Raw genomic sequence first — 12,097 nt, forward strand, 5'->3', positions numbered from 1 at the left:
AAACCTTAAGGTGTCAGAATAGATTTTTAATGGAGCTATGAAATTCCTCCTTCATTCACTTCATAAAAGTCACAATACGTTGTTACATCCCATGTCTCTTCTGTAAGATGCTAGGTCTAAATAGCGTAGCAGTCTAAGATTAGATGTTAGTGCTACATGTAGCCACAGCAGATACACAGTTCTCACGAGTTTCTCATAAAAGATTTCATAAACAGGCAGGTGCTGGACAGCATGCAGCGTGGATGTTCCACAGCAAATTTAGCAATTTTACTGAAAAAAAAAAAAAAAAAAAAAAAGAAAAAAGGTCTGCTCACTCTATGCTGGAAAACACCAAGTGTAAAAAGTTATCAGTAACCAGATAAAGGGCCAGAGACAACACAACACGTTAAATCTTTACTCATCAGATACTACCGTGACAAAAAGCACAAAATGAGCAAGTATTCACATTGTGCCCAGGAAGCACTGACTACTAAAACTAGATCTCAGCTGCACAGAAATCATTCTTCCTATTATTAAAACAGGAAATTGTTTTTCATGAAGGATAAAAAGATTTTACCTTCCTTCTGCTTATTTTTGTTGGTGGTGATGGTAGTTGTGCTGTTTTTGTTAGGTTTGGGGTTTGGGTTGGTTGGACTTTTTTGTTTGTTTGTTTAAACTGGGGCAAAAGGTTCGGTGTTCCTGTTTCCTTACCTTCAATTGAAAATCAATAGTTGAACGTGGAACTAGTTTCTGACATTGCATCACTATATCTTTGTTTATACTGTCCTCAAAGGCAGGCATAGCAGGGCCAGAATGATTGCCATAATGTGGATCGTGTAATATAAAAAAAATCTTGACAATTTTGCTTAGAAAGCTCAGGCCCCATTTAGAGTTTCTGTGTCTCCTCTGGCCAGAGGCACCAAGTCGGTAGGAAGTCTGGATATTAGCCAAATACTTAATAGCTTTGTACAACCACTTGCCAATACTCACATTCAGCCAAGATCTCAAACATTTGTAATACTGATGAAAGCTTTAAGAGAAGCTTTCCCTTACAGCTATCCTCCCCAAATAATGTAGAGTGACAGCTCAGTGCAGAAACATCAGTTTGATAGTTTCATACACTCAGTGACTTCCAAACTGTCCAAAAACTGTTATAGTCATATATAGCTCCCAAAATATAAACTGAAAACAACAAAACAGAAGAACTGAGAAATTATGCAGAAGACACGTTCTCCACTAGAATTCATCTTCCTTGCACTTTGAGGCACCACATAAGGAAGAAGATTCACAGAAGAAGTTTTGTTCCATAAAAGTAAATGTTCTGGCAAACAATGTATGTACATATATATTATATATATTTTAAAACTCTTATCACAACAAACAGCAGTGCTGTACACAAAAGTCAAGGTACGCACATGTATTTAGTGATCAAAAGCCAGAGACATTTCTGGCCAATCTTTTTAGATTACCTTGGTAGCTAACTGTTTTAAAAGAGGCTTAAGACATCCTCAAAACAATAATATTTTTTTCTTTGCATGCTTTTCTTCATCTGTGATGGCCTGAAAAAAAAGCAGCAATCTAACGCAAACTAGGTATGGAGAATTTTAAAGAAAGCACACTTCCTTTCTCCGATCAGAGCGGTACTGCATGTTTTATTTCAGTAAAGTAAGAAGATGAACAAAATGCTGGTTCATATGTTGGCTCTTTCAGGACCTACATGGTTTTTATCAAAAAGAGGAATGTATTTTTCTCTACTTATCACTATCAGACTGATGAAATATTTGTTTTTCCCCCCATTTTTCTAAACATAGGAAATAACGTCACTTAATCCTTCCCATTTGTCTGCTATTCCTGAGAAGTTTGAAAAATAAAATATACATGACATTAAAAGTAATATCATCTTCATTTGGGTTCCTCTGAGTGCCCTAAAATAATGCAAGTCTTACTGTAGTCTGTACAATCATTTTAATTATCAAAAAGCATTAATTTCACTACTTTTTCTTGTAGTTAATGACAAAAACAGCGCACATGTAGTTGTGTATAAAGTTAGTTACAGAGTCTGTTTTGATCTTGCCAGTTGGTGATGTCCCGCAAGATCCACTGAAGCTAAATGAAAGACTTGGCATTTCTCACCTTGCAGGAATAGCTTATCACACCTGCCTGGCTTTCATTTGTATTCCTTACTAATGAAAGTCTATGAAGAAGAAAGTAACGACTGCTGAATATACATCTAATGATAAACGTGGAAATCTGTCAAGAAATCGAATGCTGTCAGGTGCAGGGACACTAATTAATACTCATCACGCAATCAGAAACTCTTGCAATGGAAATATTTGCTCAAAATGCAGTATTAAATATCTTGAGGAACAAGCAGTTCTGACTGAATTAGCAGGATTGTCAAATATACTTCCCTCAAGAATACTTAAGTGAAGAGCCAACGATGTCTTTTCAATTCTCTTTCATAGATGTTTCACAACTTTAAATAGTTCATTAGGTACGTTTCTCACTGGCTTCTTTATTACAACGTTACAGACATTAAAATTGGTTTAAATCACTGTTAAAGTTAAATATGAATTAGAAATGGACTTCTATTTAAAGTACTATTTAAACTACATCAACTGACATCTGCATTACTTGGCAACTTTAAACTCATTTTCTTTCTTGCTGAAATACAAATTCTTAAAATTTTCTCTTTAACACTTCCACTAAAATAATTTTTTCTGCACTCCTGCATGTGACAAAAAAGGTGTCCCTGGAGCTTCTAAGATGTTTCAGTGAAATGAGCATTTTAAGACTTCTTTTTTGTATGTGCCAAATATTAAAGACCTGAATACAGGTCTTTAATAATAAAAAAATAATAAAAAAAATGGCTTCTTCGGTCAAGCCATGTCAGAATTATCAGGTCTAATTTTCACTGAACTTACCAGACAGCACATTGTATTGTTATAAAAAGCTATAGGGTCATGTATAGACCAATACTTGACAATGAAAAGTCATACAGTTGGCACAGCAAATTATCATCCAATCAAAAATCCAAGCTCATTCTGATTTAATAGCCAATCAAAAGAAGCAGAGATGTTTGGCATCATCCTTTGTTTTAAAAGCACTGACACTGAGTGTTGTTAAAAGTAATGTTTCAAAGCTGCAGTGTAAAATACCTCAAATTTAGTTTGTTGAAGCTCACAGTTCTGATCTCAGAGCATCAGTGTTTTGTTAGCTGTCTGATCTCCGCAGCTTTTAACATTAAGATCCTTAAGAAATTTGTTGGGGAAAAAAAAAATCACAATTAATAAGAAACGTGTACATTCCAGAATATTGAAAGCATCTCTACAGTTGGTGCCTTCTCAGCTTTCATGTGCCATGATGATCTTCTCAGGATACACGGGTAGGTCAAAAGGCTAGGTGAATATTTGTTGTTTGAAGAAAGAATGCCTAACTTTTCTGTCAGCGTGTGTCTTGTGTGCTATGTTCTGTATCCTAGCCCACACTCACTGCATCTTCCAAACACTCCTGCAATTGTTAATCAGTTGCCTCATACTTGTATTTCCTTCTCCACAGCAAATCTCATTTATCAATGCAAGACTGCGTTTAGGTACCTGGTTAGCCAGACAAACAGTATATGTACCTTAATGTCTATTAAACAAACAAACAAAAAGTTAGATGCCTTTTCTTTAATTGAAATTGACTCTTCTCGGGAGAAAATATTAATATGTAAAAGCAGACATTAATCCTCTCATACCTTAAAAATTATTGCTACAAAGTAGCACAATTTTGCTTTACCAGAGTCTATCCAGCTTGAGTGACTATGTAACACTTTACAGAAACACTGTCCTCCTTACAGATTGAATTACTTTTCTATTTCAATGGAGAAGCCAGTGATTAAAAATAAGCACAAGCCAAGACAATCCAGAAGTTTTCTAATTAAAATCAGAAGATCTTTCTTCTGCTTTTAAGCAATATGTGAGTACTTAAGGACAAAAACCTAGCTTCTAAAGCAGAGCATATCTAACTTCGAGAGGGACATATGGGACAACTGAAAACATACTAAAAAAGTGCACTTTTTAAGAGCAATACAACATTTCATTATTAACACAGGTAAAGAATCAAATGGAAATTACAACAATAGAAATTTGAGCTAAACTAAGCTATGTAAAAAAAATTAAAGAAAATAGTAGGGTAAGGGAAAGAAAATACAAAATTTAAGTCAGAAATAATGTACATATATATACATGCTTTAAACAGCCAAGCTTCCTTTTCTCAGCTGAAATCTCATTTGCCTTGGAGCAGCTAAAGTGCAGCAAGTAGGTCACTTCACATTTGCAACTTCATATTGCAAACTTTTTATCTGGTCCACACTTCTGCTTTGTGAGCAAAGAAATCTGAATCCTTGACAAAGAGAATTATAGTCCAATTTTTTCAAGCAAATGTGAGGGAAATTATGACATAATTCAAAAATCAGCTCTTCAAATCGTAGGCATGCTAACAACACCAAGTTGTGATCCTGACAGAAACCTTTACTTTTTCATATAATCTTCTGCATTTATGTTTCCCCACTTACCTACACAGGACTAAAGGAGCCCACTGGGAGCATAAATAACACCTATAGAGACAACTTTATTGCAGATGTGTGCTACATTGTTATGTCATCGTACAAGAAAGGATGTTAGGTAAAAAATCACTCCAAAAATTTGGGAATGAGGAACCAGCATGGAGAACTGCTGTGACGCTCTATCTAGACCCTGCAGAAAGAGCTCCTTGAATTCAGATGACAGAAAGACAGCCTTAATCTTCAAAAGTGATACAAATAAGATTTTTATGAAAATTACACTACAAAAAAAAATCATTTTCAATATACGTATGCTTACATTGCTTCTAGTGAAAGCTTTTGTAAACACAATCACCTAAAATATCACCTAGTATTTTCCTTTCCCTTTGCTATATATACACACTCACTAACAAGAATGTAAATGATTAACAATAATTGATACTGAACCGACTCAAGTAATCAGGAATAACAGAAGAAGTCACAATATTGAATTTTTCCTTACGAATTAAGTATGCAACAATTCAGATGGATCAGAAATATTAATAATGCCGAACATCCACCAAAAAAAAAAAAAAAAGAAAGAAAGGAAGGTAACTAGGGCCACAATGGTAGAATATGGCCAAAATGTTATGTTCATGCAACAGCAAATATCTATATTGTCAACATTCATTCCAATACTCTGAAACATAAGGCTGTTTATCTAATTAATAACATATACATACTACAAATACTAAATGCACATTAAAGGCAGCAATTCATTTGTTACAGGAATAAAGCCTAAGAACTGAAAATAATTTACGAAGAAATTGACTGAATTTATAATTAGACTTGTAGCTTTGTCTGATTTCATGTCAGGTATGTTTATGAATATTGACATTTACATTAATGTAATACTTCCCATTTTAAGATGAATTTCAAAATACATCTCTTAGAAATAACCAGAGACGCTTCTACACAATTGATTATTTTCCATTGAATTTACTAAGGTTACTTGCTCAAATGTTATTAAATGCAGTGTTATGTATGTTAAATATTTACAAGATAAAGCTGATTTTATTTACATATACAAAACTCCCCTTTTCATGGGAAAACAGTAGAACAGCCATAGGATCAGCTATTAAGACTACTGTGTAACCTCCTGTGTTTTCTACAAAACTAGATAATAGTCAATTCATAAATACTGGGAGATATGTCAACTTTACCACTCCGCATTTTACATTTCCTGGGTTTGAGAGTAGTGACGTGCATACTGACTTCTACTGTAAATAAAAGTATCTATTTGTGCATTCAGCTTTCTTCGTAGTCATTAGAATTTAAAAACCATAATGAACATCTCTCGTCTCCTCACTAGGATGGAAGGGTATGCGCTTTTTATGATCATGCCAAAAAAAAGAAATTGGCTGTGCCTCGGTCACATTAGATCAAAGTCCTCCAAAGGAATGCAGGCTCTGTAGGTGATGCAAGTGATTTACTACGTTACCACTCATTCAGCACAGAGTCTGCACCCCAGAACTGTTAGAAAGCAATTCACTTCTGCAATTCTCTTTTTCTTTATTCCCAGAAAAGGCTGAAAACAGTTCCCCAGCCACTTCTGGCCACTAACAACTTCATGTGGCCTGATCTTCCACCTTTGCACTGACACTGAACCCATCTTAGTCAGGCATAATCATGCCAATTCACAAGTGCAAGCGAGAAGTCATTCCAGGCTTCTGCTGTGAACATTTCACATTGATGACAGATGCTATCACAACTGCTTTTCTTAAGGAAAAATTTAAGGGGAACAAAATCACCTAAGCAGATTTTAGATGAGGCCTGTGAAAGAGATATAGAAATGAAAGCCAAGGTACATAAAGACTGCCAATACTTAGCCATCAAAACTGAGCATGCTTTACAAAGCAATGTCTGCCCTCCAGAGAAGCGCCTGAGAGTAACAGTACCTTGCACTATTATTTGACACTGGTCAACATAAAAAAAAACAATCATGCTTTAGCATGTCATGTTTGTCCACTAACTCAAGTTGTTCAAAAAATAGAAGATTGTAAGAACTCAAATTTCAACAAAAGTATATTTTGAGGAAAAGAATATATTACCATAAAAAAAGTGTTTAAACCAAAGTTCACATGATCACAGAAATACAGGCTACGCCTTTTTATTATAAATAAAGGATTCAGATACTGCATATATCACAGACATAACGAAATAGACATGTCAGCAAACTACCTGTACATTAATTTTTCTAGCCATGAGAAGTGCCTAGTTAACAATACTGAAAACTGAAGCAGCAGCAGAACAACCTCCAAAAGAATCAAACTCCTATTTGACAGGAAGGAATCCATTTCTGGGTACTGAGGTCTCCAAATCCATTTAATTCATTATTTTTGTAATTAGACAACCCAAACAGATGCCAAACTGGGAGCTGTGTCTGGACACAGTAAACTTCCGTTAGAAATTTCAATGCAATCACTAAAGAGTGTTCTGTTAGCATCTCAAAGTCAGTAGAACAGTATGGCCAATAAAGCGCCATTCATTCCAAGTGAACTACTTACCTGAAGGGAAAGTCTTCCACATATTACCAATGTTCTGTGTAATGTGTGATCTGCTAAACTAAGTTTAGGAACAGCACAGACTTTTCTTATACTTCTTTGACTTCCTTAGAAAAAGATGGCACATTACATACAGCTAGGCGTCATTAGTGGACTTTGCATACATTGCTTTCTCTAGTGATTTCCTGCCAGACTGTAAAAGTGAGGTTTTTAAGCAACCTTTACAGTAGTCTAGAAAACTGATGTCACCTTTCAAAGACCTGATCTTAAAACTTTTCAGAAAAAAATTAGGCTTTTCTGAACATCCAAAATGTAATATGTTCTCACACATCCCATCACTACTTGACCCTGTTAAGTATACCTCAAATTGTAAGACACATTACATATGCAGTCCTAAAAATAGAAATCCTGACAGTGCAGTTCTCTCTCATTATTATTACAAATTAAATATCATAGTGTTATTGGACTTTCTGAACATATAAACTGTCCACTTCAAAGCCTACACTTCTAAAATCATGAAGGAATTCTAGGTTCCGTAATGGAACCTTATCCAGAGAAGTGCCAAAACATATTTGCTACTGTTCTCCTCTGGGTCAGAGCTCAGCACCTGACAGCCTCTCTGTAAAGAGCTGAGGTTGTTACAACTACTGCAAAACAAAAGCTGGCTATTTAAGACATTCTAAAGCCAAGTATTTCAAAACCATCATCACTAAATGAATCATTATATTTCTCTGAAATGAACAACCAAGAAAGCAATATCAAAATTTAAATACCAGACTACTAACATTTATTCATGAAAGATATTCATGTTTTCCTACACACTAGATATCACATCTAGATATCATCATCTAGATAACACCAGATATCTTTGTTTATAAATGTTCTTGGATGCCACGAATAGCCCACATCATTCACCTAGGAAATGAGTTCAGCTGGAACGAGAGGGTGGGTAACAACATTGGTTAACAATGATTCTATGAACAGTGAGGTGTGCCATCCCTTGCATACAAAAAGCATCAAACCATCGTAAATCTATCTTTCTAGTCATTGTGATTGCAAAATTTAATATAAATCATTACTTTTAAAAGTGCAACCAATTAAAAACCAAGTGCTTTGAAAAAAGATGTAACTGATGTTTCAGCTGATCTGCATTTGGATTTTCTTGTATCACCCAGAAGAAAAAACAACGTCCAGTCCTTTTAGAGAATTTCCTAGTTTTACAGCTTATTTTTCCATTTCTCAGTTCTCTTTTGGTCATCATTTTGTGATCCTCAAAAAAAGAAGATATAATCTCATTTTGCTTTAAATTAATTCTTGTCCTTTTTCCTAGACTTTGTAGAAAATAAGATAGTACAAACACTGTAAAATAAGTTGAGAAACCCTCATAATTGATAAGTACACATAAGACTACCCAAAAAGAACAGCTTAGATGGCAAATTTATTTCAAAGCAATCATGAACCTGCAGAAAACAAATATAACATCACAAATAAAAGAGCAGTCACATTACAAAAATATTTCAGTATCAGAATAGTTTTCTGAGGTGAATCTGAATAAACATCTCCACATACATCCCAGGCCTCCTACAATCTAAATTTAACTCAAAAAAATAACAAATGCATCATAGTGTATAAAAATGTAATAAACACCATAAGAGATACAGGTGGAAGAGCATATGCTGCCTTGGAAGTCATACACTGGCTGGTTGCCTCGCCCTCTTTAAGGGTGAACAACCCACACTTCTCTGTTAGTCATCCCTAAAAGGTCTGCAAGAATCATCTTCCTAAAGCGAGAAAATCACCCTGAGCAATCCCTTACAAAAACATGCCTGGCAAAAAGCTAGTTCTCTAAAGGTTTCATTCCAAGATGGCTGAATGAGCTCATTTGATATTTTGCTAATATTGGCCACTCCGTTTCTTTCCCACCTTTCTACAGCCCTCAGAGTGTGCAAACGACAGGAGAGACTACTAGCACAAATAATTATACCTTATGCTTTCATTCATCAGAATTCGATTCAGCATTTGACTACCAGCAAGTTAGGGGAGCTGAGGTACTCCTAGGAGAGAGAGAAGTGGTGATGTGGGTCTCCTCCAAAGGGAGTCGAGCGACTATGATACATTAATGATGAATTCAACCACTAACTGCCAAAAGATAAAAAGAGACCTTGTTCAGGTAGACCAAAGAGATGAACAATTTCTAATGCAAGGAACCAATTTCAACCAGCAGGAATGGAAGAGATAAGATGTCTCAGCATGCCAACATTCTCCTTTACTCTTGCGAAGAAGGCAAAACACTACAGGAGCTGAAACATCTACCGATCAGAAAGAGATGCATTTTACTTGAAGACAGGAGATGCTTTCTATTCATAAACTCATCTTCATGCTAGAGAGCACCCCCCACCTAAACCAGGACCAATGTGAGGGTAATGGTAGCTGAGCTGGCTTCCTCAGCACGCCTTCCCCAGCGCAGAAACAGCCTTTCAGACCTCAGCACCACCTCCAAAATCATGTGCTCAAGCCGCTTGCTGGAGCCGGTACTTTTAGCACCTACTCTCGCACAACACCACAGTTAACCGTAATGGCGAGGCTCCTCCAAAGCACTGAGGAGATCTGGAGTTCCCACGCACGCACCCAGCAAGAAGCCAAGCCCTACGTTTTAAGTTGAGCTGTTACAGTTAAGAACTGTAAGAACTCTTTCACCACATACACGTATTCCATAAGGGAACTGGAGTAACTTACCGCCACACGCTCCCCGTGTGCAAAGGCAGATCTTAAAAAGGCATCTTTTCTCTTTTGGGTGCAGGGAAGGAAGAAACGAGGACAAGGCACTGCTCAGACGGATGGGAGCTTCAAAACCCTTCGTTTTCCCACAGGGCAGGTGAAGAAAACACCGCCCAGCCCTACCAGCAGTGAGCTGGGGACTGCCTGACACCGGGAAACCAGCACAGTGACCCCGTGAAGCAGCCGCGGGGCGCTGATGGGACCTGCCCGGGACGGCCGCGCGCCGGCCTCCGCCCTCGGGCAGCGCTGGGAGCGGGCGTTCCCGCCAGGCAGGCAGGGAGGGGCGAGGCGGGCGCTGCTCCCCGGCCCTGCTGCGGGTGTTGGAGAGAGCAGGGCCGTCCGCCTTCCTCCTCTTCGCAGGCGGCTCGTACGGCCGTGAGAGTCAGGTAGATAAAGGGAACCTCTCTCCCGAGCGGTGGCGGGACACGGGGCAGTGCTTTCTCTCGTTAAAATGTAAGGCAGTGCTCCCCGCAGATTGCCACAGGGCTCCCTGTGAGGCGCGGCACTGCCACAGCTGTGTGCGGGGAGCCGAGCCAGGGAGCCGGGAGGAGGGTGCTCGTGAGGGGAGGGGGGTCCATCCCGCGCCTCCCTGCCTGCAGGGCTGGAAAGAGCCTCAGGGGCAGCGCCGGGGAGTTTTCCTGGGGGTGGGAGGAGAGCGGTAACATCCCCACAGCATCCTCCCTCAGGCGGGCAAGGATATTCTCGGTCCTCGGTGTCGCCACAGGGAAATGAAGCGTCACTTAATGGAGGTGGGGGGACCTTCCCCGCCCTTCGAAGGAGGGGGAGCGGCAGCGGGCAGGGCCTGGTGCCGGCGGGGCTGCTGGGAAAGGGCTGCCGGGGTGTAACAGCGGGGCGGGGGCACGGGAATAGCACGGAAAAAAAAAAATCCCAAACAAACAAACAAATAGTTCAGCGAAACCACTGATTTAAAAAGCCGACCAGAAAACTAACCCTGACAAGTGGGATCTGCCCTCCTCTTGGCTGCAGTTATTGGCTGTGCCTATTTGCAACGAGCGTGTGTCTGCCAGCGCAAGTGGCCGGCTGGGGTGTCCATCAAAAGGGAAATAATTCGCCGCTAAGGGAGTAGATTCCCATCCATCCATCACAGGCTTAGCAGGTAGCCGCCTAGAAATCAATCACACGCTAATAATATATACATATATATATATATATATATATATGTTAAACACCTCCATCATACCACTATCCAGTGCTCTCAGCAAATTATATATGTATCCTCGGGGAATACGTGCTTGGATTGAATCATTTGCATCACTTTTGTCCTACCTAAAATGATCTTAAAAAACAAAAATCACACGGCATCATAAAAGAGCAACCTCTGGAAGTGTTCATTAATTATATAACTGCAAAATAACATCCTGATTTCTGGTTTCCCTTCACTAAAAGAGAACAGAAATCTCTTTTTTTTTTCCTGACACAATTTTTAAAACACCAAACATTACCCAGAATTCATAGATAAAGCAAGGAATTGCCACAGCCTAGCAATTATATTCTAGAAAACTTTAATAATGATAATATTGTTAAACAGAGAGCACAGAAAAAAAAAGAAAAGAAAAGAAAAAAGAAAGGAAAAAGAGACTCATATGGTTGCTTTTAAGAGAAATTGCAAGAAGGGTTTCTGGCTGACGATTCTGAAGGGAGAGGCACTCTCTTACCAGAAGATGTGCACTTGGTCCCATTTATTACCGTGTATTTCTGAAGCAATATACAAAACCTCTGCAATTTCATTTCCAGTTTCAACTATCAGACAGTTGCAGAAAGCAATATCTAGCAATCGCCTTAATCACAATACATTCACAGCAACGCATTACAGCCATATTCTCACTCAAGCTTCTCACCTTTCAAATCGTTGCATCTGTCTTTCGTCCTCACATGGATTTTACAACATCACGTTCAGCTGACATCTCCCTTGCACGGAGGAAGGAGGCAGCAGGGAGAGCCGGGGCCGCCGAGCGCTCACGGGGCGAGGCAGAGGGACCCTGCTGTTGTCTTGGGGGGGCTGCGTGCTCCTGTCCCTCGTCTTTCTGTCCCCCAGCGAGTGTCCCTCAGTCAGCTGCGAGCCCGGCTGGCTGGGCTGCCAGTCCCTGACTCAACATTCCCAGCATTCCCGAGGAGCCGGGCTTCAGCAGCGCCGGGCGGCCTGCCGCCGGGGGCAGCAGCAAGCGAGCTCTGGCGGCAGCGGCACACGTACCGCAGCTTCCTCCGAGCATTCGTCTCTGTCCATTGATCG

General features: G+C 39.3%; 1 protein-coding gene across 3 annotated transcripts in view; it reads right to left on the reverse strand.

Annotated features, from left to right (window-relative positions):
* ERC2 (ELKS/RAB6-interacting/CAST family member 2) overlaps positions 1–11,832 on the reverse strand; it is a 456,034-nt gene extending 444,202 nt beyond the window's left edge. For 2 of the 3 annotated variants that reach the window (XM_021409074.1, XM_021409073.1), the window contains exon 1: positions 11,706–11,832. The gene's annotated coding sequence lies outside the window, so the exon portion shown is untranslated. Of the gene's footprint in view, positions 1–9,804; positions 10,233–11,705 lie in introns of those variants that run through there. The other variant, XM_021409075.1, reaches the window with a different exon arrangement.

This window comes from Numida meleagris, chromosome 11 (assembly GCF_002078875.1).
Source record: "Numida meleagris isolate 19003 breed g44 Domestic line chromosome 11, NumMel1.0, whole genome shotgun sequence".
Lineage (NCBI taxonomy): Eukaryota > Metazoa > Chordata > Aves > Galliformes > Numididae > Numida > Numida meleagris.